Genomic DNA, 11158 nt, shown 5'->3' on the forward strand with positions numbered 1-11158 from the left:
ATTCACCTGTGAATCCATCTGATTCTGGGCTTTTGTTAGTTGGGAGATTTTTAATCACAGTTTCAATTTCATTACTTGTGATTGGTCTCTTCATATTTTCATTGTCTTCCTGATTCAGTCTTGGAAGGTTATACCTTTCTAAGAATCTGTCCATTTCATCCAGTTTGTCCATTTTATTGGCATATATTTGCTTGTAGTGATCTCTTACGTTGCTTTTTATTTCTGTGGTGTCCGTTGTAACTTCTCCTGTTTCCTTTCTAATTTTATTGATTTGAGTCCTCTCCCTCTTTTTCTTGATGAGTCTTGCTAGAGGTTTATCGATTTTATTTATCTTCTCAAAGAACCAGCTTTTAGTTTTATTGATTTTTGCTACTGTTTTCTTTGTCTCTGTTTCATTTATTTCTGCTCTGATCTTTATGATTTCTCTCTGACTACTAACTTTGGGTTTTGTTTGTTCTTCTTTCTCTAGTTTCTTTAGGTGTAAGTTTAGATTGTTTATTTGGGATTTTTCTTGTTTCCTGAGGTAGGATTTTATTGCTATAAACTTCCCTCTTAGAACTGCTTTTGATGCATCCCATAGGTTTTGGATCATTGTGTTTTCATTGTCATTTGTCTCTAGGTATTTTTTGATTTCCTCTTTGATTTCTTCAGTGATCTGTTGGTTATTTACGAGCGTATTGTTTAGCCTCCATGTATTTGTGTTTTTTACAGTTATTTTCCTGTAATTGATTTCTAGTCTCATAGCATTGTGGTCACAAAAGATTCTTGATTTGATTTCAATTTTCTTGAATTTAACAAGGTTTGATTTATGACCCAAAATGTGATCCATCCTGGAGAATGTTCCATGTGCCCTGGAGAAGAAGGTGTAGTCTGCTGTTTTTGGATGTAATGTCCTATAGATATCTATTAAATCAAGCTGATTTATTGTGTCATTTAAAGCTTGTGTTTCCTTATTAATTTTCTGTCTGGATGAGCTGTCATTTGGTGTAAGTGGGGTGTTAAATTCCCCCACTATTATTGTGTTACTGTTGATTTCTTCTTTCATAGTTGCTAGCAACTGCCTTATGTATGGAGGTGTTCCTATATTGGGTGCATATATATTTATAATTGTTATCTCTTCTTTTTGGATTGATCCCTCGATCTTTCTTTTTTCTTTTTTTAAAAATTTTATTTATTTATTTATTATTTTTTTGGGGGTACACCAAGTTCAATCATCTGTTTTTATACACATATCCCCGTATTCCCTCCCTTCCTTGACTCCCCCACCCTAGAGTCCCCCCCACCCTCCCCGCCCCAGTCCTCTAAGGCATCTTCCATCCTCGAGTTGGACTCCCTTTGTTATACAACAACTTCCCACTGACTATCTATTTTACAGTTGGTAGTATATATATGTCTGTGCTACTCTCTCGCTTCGTCTCAGCTTCCCCTTCACCCCCCCGCACCCTCCCAAACCTCGAGTTCTCCAGTCCATTCTCTGTATCTGCTTCCTTGATCCCTCAATCTTTATGTAGTGTCCTTTCTTCTCTCTTGTAACATATTTTATTTTGAAGTCTATTTTATCTGATATGAGTATTGCTACTACAACTTTCTTTTGATTTCCATTTGCATGGAATATCTTTTTCCATCCCCTCACTTTCAGTCTGTATGTGTCCCTAGGTCTGAAGTGGGTCTCTTGTAGACAGCATATACATGGGTCTTCTTTTTGCATCGATTCAGCCAGTCTGTGTATTTTGGTTGGTGCATTTTGTCCATTTACATTCAAGGTAATTATCAATATGTATGTTCCTATTACCATTTTCTTAATTGTTTTGTTTTAGTTTCTGTAGGTCCTTTTCTTCTCTTATGTTTCCCGCTTAGAGAAGTTCCTTTAGCATTTGTTGTAAGGCTGGTTTGGTGATGCGGAATTCTCTTAGCTATTTCTTGTCTGTAAAGCTTTTGATTTCTCTGTTGAATCTGAATGAGATCCTTGCTGGCTAGAGTATTCTTGGTTGTAGGTTCTTCACTTTTGTCTCTTTAAACATATCATGCCACTCCCTTCTGGCTTGCAGAGTTTCTGCTGAGAAATCAGCTGTTAGCCTTATGGGAGTTCCCTTGTATGTTATTTGTCATTTTTCCCTTGTTGCTTTTAATAACTTTTCTCTGTCTTTTATTTTTGTCAATCTGACTACTATATGTCTTGGTGTGTTTCTCCTTGAGTTTATCCTGCCTGGGACTCTCTGTGCTTCCTGGACTTGGGTAGCTATTTCCTTTCCCATGTTAGGGAAGTTTTCAGCTATAATCTCTTCGAGTATTTTCTCAGGTCCTTTCTCTCTCTTCTCCTTCTGGGACCCCTATAATGCGAATGTTGTTGTGTTTAACGTTGTCCCAGAGGTCTCTTAGGCTGTCTTCAGTTCTTTTCATTCTTTTTTGTTTATTCTTTTCTGCATCAGTGATTTTCACCATTCTGTCTTCCAGGTCACTTGTTCGTCCTTCTGCCTCAGTTAATCTGCTATTGGTTCCTTCTGGTGTATTTTTCATTTCACTTATTGTGTTGCATATCTCTCTTTGTTGGTTCTTTAATTCTTCTAGGTCTTTGGTAAACTTTTCTTGCAACTTTTTGATCTTTGCATCCAATCTTTTTTTCAAAGTCCTGGATCATCTTCACCAACATTATTCTGAATTCTCTTTCTGGAAGAGTGCCTATCTCCTCTTCATTCAGTTGTTTTTCTAGTGTTTTATCTTATCTCTTCATCTCGTACAAAGTCTTTTACCTTTTCATTTTCTCTGTCTTTCTGTGGCTGTGATTTTCAGTTCCACAAGACGAAATACTGCTGATACTGCTTGATTCTGCTGTCTGCCCTCTTGTGGAGGAAGCTGCCTAGGAGGCTCGTGGGTGCTTTGTGATGGGAGAGACTGATGATGGGTTCGGCTGGGTGGGTGGAGCTCAGTAAAACTTTAATCCGATTTGGTGGGTGGAGCTCAGTGACACTTTAATCTGCTTGTCTGCCAATGGGTAGGGCTGTGTTCCCACCTTGGTGGTCATTTGGCCTGAGGCGACCCAGCACTGGAGCTTACAGACTCTTTGGTGGAGCTAATGGTGGACTCTGGAAGGGCTCATGCCAATGAGCACTTCTCAGAACCCCTGCTGCCAGTGGCCCTGTCTCCTCGGTGAGCCACAGCTGCCCCCCACCTCTGCAGGCAACCCTCCAACACCAGCAGGTAGGTCTGGTTCAGTCTCCTGTGGGGTCACTGTTCCTTCCCCCTGGGTCCTGGTGAGCACACTTTTTTGTGTGCCCTCCAAGAATGGAGTCTCCATTTCCCCCAGTCCTGTGGAGGTCCTGCAATCGAATCCCACTGGCTCTCAAAGTCTGATTCTCTGGGGATTCCTCCTCCCATTGTTGTACCCCCAGGTTAGGAAGCCTGATGTGAGGCTCAGAACCCTCAGTACTTCTGCAGTATAACTGTTCTCCAGCTTGTGAGTCACCCACCCAGCATTTATGGGATTTGATTTTAACACAATTGCACCCCTCCTGCTGTCTCATTGCGGCTTCTCCTTTGTCTCTGGATGTGGGGTGGTTTTCTTTGGTGAGTTCCAGTGTCTTTCTGTTAATGGTTGTTCAGCAGTTAGTTGTAATTCTGGTGCTCTTGCAAGAGAGTGTGAGCGTACATCCTCCTACTCTGCCATCTTGATCCCTATACATCAAGTTTTAATCAGTTATTCCTACCCAAGTTCAGGTCAGTCAGCTAATTAGAGAGTTGTTTTGTTTGGAGAGGTTGTTAGGTGGTTAGTCCACTAGCCAATGTTGATTTCTTGGTTTATGATTGAATTAGGCCTAATGAGTCAGGCTTTAGTAGGTCAGCACCAGTCAGTTAATTGAACAGTATATTCCAACTCATTGAAGGGTAGCACTTTCAATACACCACCCCAAAATGTGCCTCTTTGGCACCAGAATTATTTTGAGAAACTGCAGATACAGAAGCTCTGAAAACAGAGTAGAAGTTACCCTTTTGTAAGGGAAACTTTCATTGGAAAGGGGGCCTGTAGCAGGAAGAAAGCTGTTACCAGTGATAACTTTTTCATGTGAGAGACTTACATGGCAGGGCAATCTTTGTTTACCATACGTTTCCTCCTCTCACCTTCCTGTGAATTGCATTCCACCCCTTTGAAGCTCCAAGTCTCTATCCCTTTCCTTAGTTCAGGATGGTAAATAAGCTTTAATTGCCTGACTGCCTTTAAGTCTCTTAATTTTGTGTGGCTCCCATACATAAGTAGAAAATTAAATTTATTTTCCTTCTGTGAATCTTTTTATCACAGGGGGATTCTTGGTGGAGAACCTAGAAGGGTAGGAGGAAAATTATATTTCCTCCCATACAGAACCACTAAGTTTGTAGCAATTGCAAGCAGCAATAGGAAAATAATACACTGGTAGTTTTGTATATTTTGCTTTCTGAAAACCTTTCTGATCTTTCCAACCTCTCCCCTCCTCTCTGTTCTTACTGACAATGCACTGGGCCAGGCAGTTTTCACCTCCTAATCCATTTTTCTTCCCCCTCTCTCTTTCTAATGCACCTTCCTTTACTGCTACCAGACTTCCTTTTTGGGACCTTTTATTTGGTCATGTAACAACTTTTGCTTAAAAACTATCAACAGCTCCTCACTCAGAGCATGTCAAATTCAAACCAGCCTGGACTAGAATTACCTGATTAGCCTCATCTCCCACCACTCCTGTCCTACAGCTACCAGACATGAGGCTTCAGCCACAACCAGCCACTCCATATTCCCCAGGCACATATGCCACTCAGGCCTTGGAACCTTGGCACTAGCTTTTTTCTCAGGCTTGATTGCCCCCACTCACACTCTTATCCACTGGGCCAACTTGTGCTCATCCTTCTAGATCCAGCTCAAATGTCATTTCTTCTGAGAATCCATTGCAATCAGCCTTCGTACCACACCCAACAAGTTATTGGTCCTTCCTGGTCCTTCCAGAGGCCCCTATATTTCCCGTGATCACACCGTTTAATCACATTGCAGTGAAGTTCCCTATTTGTCTACCATACTACGACTTTGAGAACTCTCTAAAGTCAAGGATTGTGTGTGATTCATTCCTGTGTCCCCAGGGTCTGGCATAGCACTTAGCACTTGATAAGCCTCAATAAATGTTTGTTGAACAATTTTTTAAATAAATGAATATTATTGCTCCAGTTTTACAGTCCTGGTTTGGGTCTATAAAAACTACTAAGAGGTACAGGGGACCTCTTCTGTGTAAACAAGGCCAGAAGAAGGATAGAGCTGCTGGTTCAGAGTGAGTCTAGGTTGGGATGAAAGCACATTAGACAGAAAATTGAGTCCTAGAGCAAGAAAACAGGTCAAAGCCTAGGATTTCTGGCTCTTCAATCTCCTTCAAGCCAGAGGAATGGGGAGAGATAGAGAAGGGAAAAGGGAAAAAGAACAAGGTGCTCAGTGGCTGTTCTGAAAGTAAAACACAATGCAGGAGACAAGTAGTCAGCCAGTGCTGAGAGGATGTCCTGGGGGTGTGAAGCCATGTGGCCATAGCAGAGCAGCAAGGTGCAGCCCTTCTGGGGCTCTGTGGAGACAGGCCCTAGTGAAGGGAACAATGAACATTCTTAGGCTCATGGCCATAGCAGACAGTATGCTGGATGCCAAGAGGGCCAGTACCACCTCTCCTACTGCCCCCCTCTCAAATTTTCCCCATAAACCTGTCCAGGGTGTGCTGTAGAGCTCACAGCAAAAGGAAATTTGGGTCACAAGTAAGCATTAGAGAGAGTTCAGTTTCTATGAGTCTTTAAAAGACTTGTTTCCTCAGACATGAAGAAGGTCAAGGGCCCCAGACCTACATGTCTGTCTCTAAGAGCAGACAATTCACAGAGGCACAGAAACTCTGTAGCTCCTAAACATGTCATAGAACCCACTATCTGCTCAGCCACCTTCTAAGTGAGAGAGATGGCTGCACAGCAAACTCTCTTCCCCTCATGAGCAGCAAGGAGGTCATTGCAAAACCCTCTTATTAGGATAGAACTAGATGGTGGGTAGGGAGAACTCAAGCTCTCCCCACTTTCAACTAACCTAATAGCAGCCCTCTTTGGGAATAGCTCAAGGACAGGCCTGAGTGGAGAAGGGAGGTGGGGACTGGAAGGAGGGCAGGGTCTTGTCAGTCACCCACAAACTCTCCTCTCCCTGGGAATAGTTCACACTGTAAATACAGTTATATCCCCTGGTTTAGAATGTTGGTGCCAAATTCTCCTAGCAAAATACAGGTCAGATCCAGATATCAAGAAGTTGCCAGTCCTACAGCGAGGACAATGCCCTGGATGGCAGAGAGGGAAGGAAACCCAGTGGGGGCATGGTCAAGATTTAACTTCTGGCTCTCTCTCCCTCCGTGCCTCACATGGTGGAACAAGAGGCAAGAGGCAATCCAGCTTGTGTTAGGGACCCACGTATACTCAATGGTTTGACTTTGGGCAAATCATTTTGACTAGGAGCCTCTGTTTCCTCAGCTATAAAATAGGAGAGAAGCTCCTCTGTCTAGGGCAGTTGCAAAGATAAAGAAGTATGTGAGAAAATACTTTGTAAACAGCCAAAGAAGTATACACATATGAAAATTATGATTTGCTTATGAACCCATAGGTTTATTGTTATCGTACAAAGAGCACAAGTGGAGCTGTCTGAAGACCTGGCTATTTCAAGCCTAGCAAGGGGCTTTTCCATGGGAGTGAGGGACCCAGTTGGGGGGGGGACTCTCCTTGCTCTAGAGCCAGGCTGGGTCAGGTGGGGAGGAAAGGAAGGGAACTTTGGTCAAACTGTGTTTCTGGGATTGAAAAGAGTTGGGTTGGGGACCCTTCATACTGCAATAGACAGGGAGGGACTAAGTCCCATGACACTCCTAGGCCCCTGTATCCTGTGGGGCTCCTTAGCCCTGTTCATTCCCCTCCCAAGATGGGGCCAGGACTGACTCCTCAGGAGGTGTTTGCTCAGGAAGCAGTTCTTCCTCATTCCCTGACTTCCTGGACTTAGCCACCTTCCCAAGGGCTCTTGCTTGGGCCTGTTACTGACCCACTGCCTTTCTAGGTGACTTTGAACTGCAAAGCACAGGAGTTAAGAGAGTAGACTCCGGAGTCAGACAACTTGATTTGAAGCCCATCGCTGACACTTGCTAACTCTGTCATCTTGGGAAAGTGGTCTATCTGCTTTGAGACTCATTTCTTCCATTTGTAAAATGGTTGTAAGTATAGTCCCTACCTTATAGGGTTGTTTTGAGAAATAAATGGTGGTTTATATAATAATACCTAACTTCTTAAATGCTAGGCACTGTGCTCAGCACTTCTTATTTTTCTCAAGTTACAAATGAAAGAAATTGAAGCACAGAGAGATTGAGTCACTTGCCCAAGGTCACACAACTAGCAAGTGGCAGAGCTGGATTCCAATCCAGACCATCTGGTTCCAGAGCCCAAGCTTGCATCTGCTTTGCTGGTTTGGTGAATGTCCATCATTCAATAAATGATAATTATTTTTATTGCTGTTAACAATCATAATCACTTGTGAAAGGGCAGAATCCCAGAGGAGCTAAAATCAGAGCCTAGAACAGTGATAAAATTTTCATGCCTCTCAGGGATCCTGTGCAGCAGTCCTTGCATTGTACAGAGGAGGAAATTGAGTCCCAGGAAGGCAGAGTGGCTTGCCCAAAGATATACAGCAATTGAGGGCAGAGCTGGGGTCTATCCTTGTTCTGTTGACTCCCAAACCCATGCTTTTTGTACCCTCTCATGCCTCTTTCCCCAAACCTCAAGCCTAGAAACCACTGATAGAATATAAAGTAGGGATACAAAGGTGTTCCAGAAGGTGCAGTAGGATGGGGTCCCCCAGCCCCTCCCCCTAGTACTCACTTCCCACTGGCACATCTATTGGGGACACATCTTTAGCAGACTGCTGATGTGCTCCTACACTAGGTGGACATTATCTGACACAGTCAGGGTAATCCCATAGTACATGAAAATGCTATCCTAAAAAGATACCAGAACTGTAACATGAGCCTGGGGGGTGGAAGAAAAGGAGGGGGGGTGGGGAAGAAGGAGGAGGGAGGGGCAGGCTACCAGGAGATAAGGAGGGATCTCAAGGCTCCTGGAGACTTGTAGAATGAGTCACTCTACAAACAAGTTCCCAGAACCAGCAAAATGCCAACCCTCTTCAATTGCTCAGCCCACTACCACACACAAAGATAACATGTGGACAGGCAGGACTCTGACTGAGGATGCATTGGATGCACAAGCCTGGCCTTGGTTCTTAAAGGAAAAGCCACAAAGATTTAGCAGTATAGTCACAGGTCCAATTTTGAGGGGCAGTGGGGAGTGCCATGGGAAACAAATTGAACCTAGTGTCATAAGCTCTGGCTTTGCTTGTCCATTCCTGACCCCTGCACCATGGACACACGTGGACTTAAGGTAAACTATCTAACCTACCTGAGTCATGGATACCTTATTTGTAAAATAGGCTGAGGATTATCTTTCTCCTGGGTCTACAGGGAGGATTAAACCAGATAATGTCTACAAAAGTCTTTAAAAATTGTGAAGTGATCTATAAATCCAAAGACACAATGATGGTGAAACATTCCAGTCTCAGGTTTAAAAAAAATGCTGAGTCTGTTTCCTCAAGAAGTAATATCGAGTCTGCCTGCAAGCTTGAACTTCCCAATGTGTAGCAGGTTGGTGAGAGGAAAGCAATAAGAGAACAAAGGTGATCAACTGTTCCAGTCTGCCCAGGACCAAGATTTTTAATACTAAAACTGGGAAAATCCTGGGAATGCTAAAATTGGGAAAACCCTAGGGAAACCAGGGCAAGTTGGTCACCCTAAAAAGAACCCTGGCCAGAAGGTCAGGAAGAAGAAAGCAGATGAACATTTGAGTCCCTACTGTGTGCTGTGTACTGTCTAGGCTAGGGGTTGCCAACCCCCGGGCCATGAGGGAGGAACTGGGCACACAGCAGGAGGTGAGTCTAGAAAACAAAATTTGACCTGTGTTTATAGCTGCCCCCCATTGCTCGAATTACTACCTGAGCTCCGCCTCCTCTCAGATCAGTGGCAGCATTAGATTCTCATAGGAGTGCGAACTCAACTTTGAACTGCGCATGTGAGGGATCTAGATTGCACGCTCCTTATGAGACTCTAATGCCTGATGATCTAAGGTGAAGCCGAGGCACTGGGGAGCAGCTGCAAATAGATTATCACTAGCAGAGAGGTTTGACTACACAGGGACCATAATAAATCAATTGCTTGTAGACTTGTATCAAAGCCCTATCATTGAGTGGCAAGTAACAATTAAGCTGCATCTGGTGGTAGGCTTTATAAGTGGCAAGTGAGTTGATGTAATTCAATTGTACAGCAGCACCTGGTGGCAGGGTTTAAATCAGAATCTGACACTTATTTTAGTTGGCGCATGGCTCACCCATTATTTTATTTACCACTTCCATCCGCGCCTCTTTTCCACACTGCACACTTGTCTCAGTCACATTTTTGGTAAGCCCACAAGCTAACCCTAGCCAAAATGAGTAAAAAACAAACATTGCTGGAGAGCTTCTTTGAAAAGGGGGAAAGACCCAATGATGAGACAGCAAAAGACTCTAAGACTGCCAACAAAAAGAAAGCTGCATTTAAAAGAAAATACCGTCATGGGAGGGAGGGGGTATAGGGATATATGTATAAATACAGCTGACTCACTCTGGTGTACCTCAAACCTGGCACAACAGTGTAAAGCAATTATATTCCAATAAAGAGCTTTAAAAAAATAAAAGAAAATACCAAGAGTCCTACTTAAATTATGGGTTCATTACAACAGATGATTCACATTCTCCAAGCCTGCTTTGTATAATATGTGGCAACCAGCTATCCAACGAAGCCATGAAACATTCAAAACTGCTTTACCACATGGAGACCAAGCACTCTGCATTAAAAGACAAGACTTTGGTGGTTTTCAAAGGAAAAAAAAAAACATGAACATAAAGAACAGAAGCAATTACTGAAGGCCACCACTTCATCAAATGTGTCTGCACTGACAGCATCATTCTTAGTGGCTAACTGCATTGCTAAAGCTAAGAAGCCCTTTACTATTGGTGAAGAGTTGATCCTGCCTGCTGCTAAGGTGCTAAGGACATTTGTCATAAACTTTTAGGAGAGGCTGCAGTTCAAAAGGTGTCACGTGTTCCTCTTTCAGCTAGAACCATAACTAGATGAATTGATGAAATAGCAGAGGATCCCGAGGCACAATTGTTAGAGAGGATTAATGAGTCACCATGTTGCGCAATCCAGGTTGAGGAGTCTACCGATGTTGATAACAAGGCAACAATGCTGGTTTTTGTGCAATATATCTTTCAGGATGATGTGCATGGGGATATGTTATGTGTACTTTTGCTGCCAACCAACACCACAGCTGCAGAACTATTCAAGTCTTTGAATGATTACATATCAGGAAAACTGAATTGGTGATTTTGTGTCAGTATATGCACAGACAGAGTGGCTGCCATGACTGGACGGCTTTCTGATTTCACTACTTTGGTCAAAGAGTTCACTTCTAAATGTGAGTCATCCATAGAGAAATGCTGGCTAGCTGAAAAATGTCACCTGAACTTAACAATATTTTGAAGGGTGTAATTCAAATTATCAACCACATTAAAGTACCTGCCCTTAACTCACGTCTGTTCGTGCAGCTCTATGAGGAGATGGACCAGAACACACATGTATTTTCTTTTTTTTTTTTTTTTTGGCAGACGGGCTTAGTTGCTCCGTGGCATGTGGGATCTTCCTGGAGCTGGGATTGAACCCGTGACCTCTGCATTGGCAGGCAGATTCTTAACCATTGCGCCACCTAGGAAGCCCAAATGTTAATCAAAGACCTAAGATCCTTGTCTTTTTTTTTTTTTTTGGCACATGGGCTTAGTGGCTCTGTGGCATGTGGGATCTTCCTGGAGCAGGGATTGAACCTCTGTCCCCTGCATTGGCAGGCAGATTCTTAACCACTGCACCACCTAGGGAGCTATTTTCTTATACACAGAAGTTAGATGACTTTCTAAAGGTAGATCACAGGCCAGAGTTTGTGAGTTACAAGAGCCACTCCAGAGATTTCTTTTAGAAAAACAGTCACCACTGGCAGCACATTTCCGTGACACAGCAGG

Source organism: Hippopotamus amphibius, chromosome X (assembly GCF_030028045.1).
Source record: "Hippopotamus amphibius kiboko isolate mHipAmp2 chromosome X, mHipAmp2.hap2, whole genome shotgun sequence".
NCBI lineage: Eukaryota > Metazoa > Chordata > Mammalia > Artiodactyla > Hippopotamidae > Hippopotamus > Hippopotamus amphibius.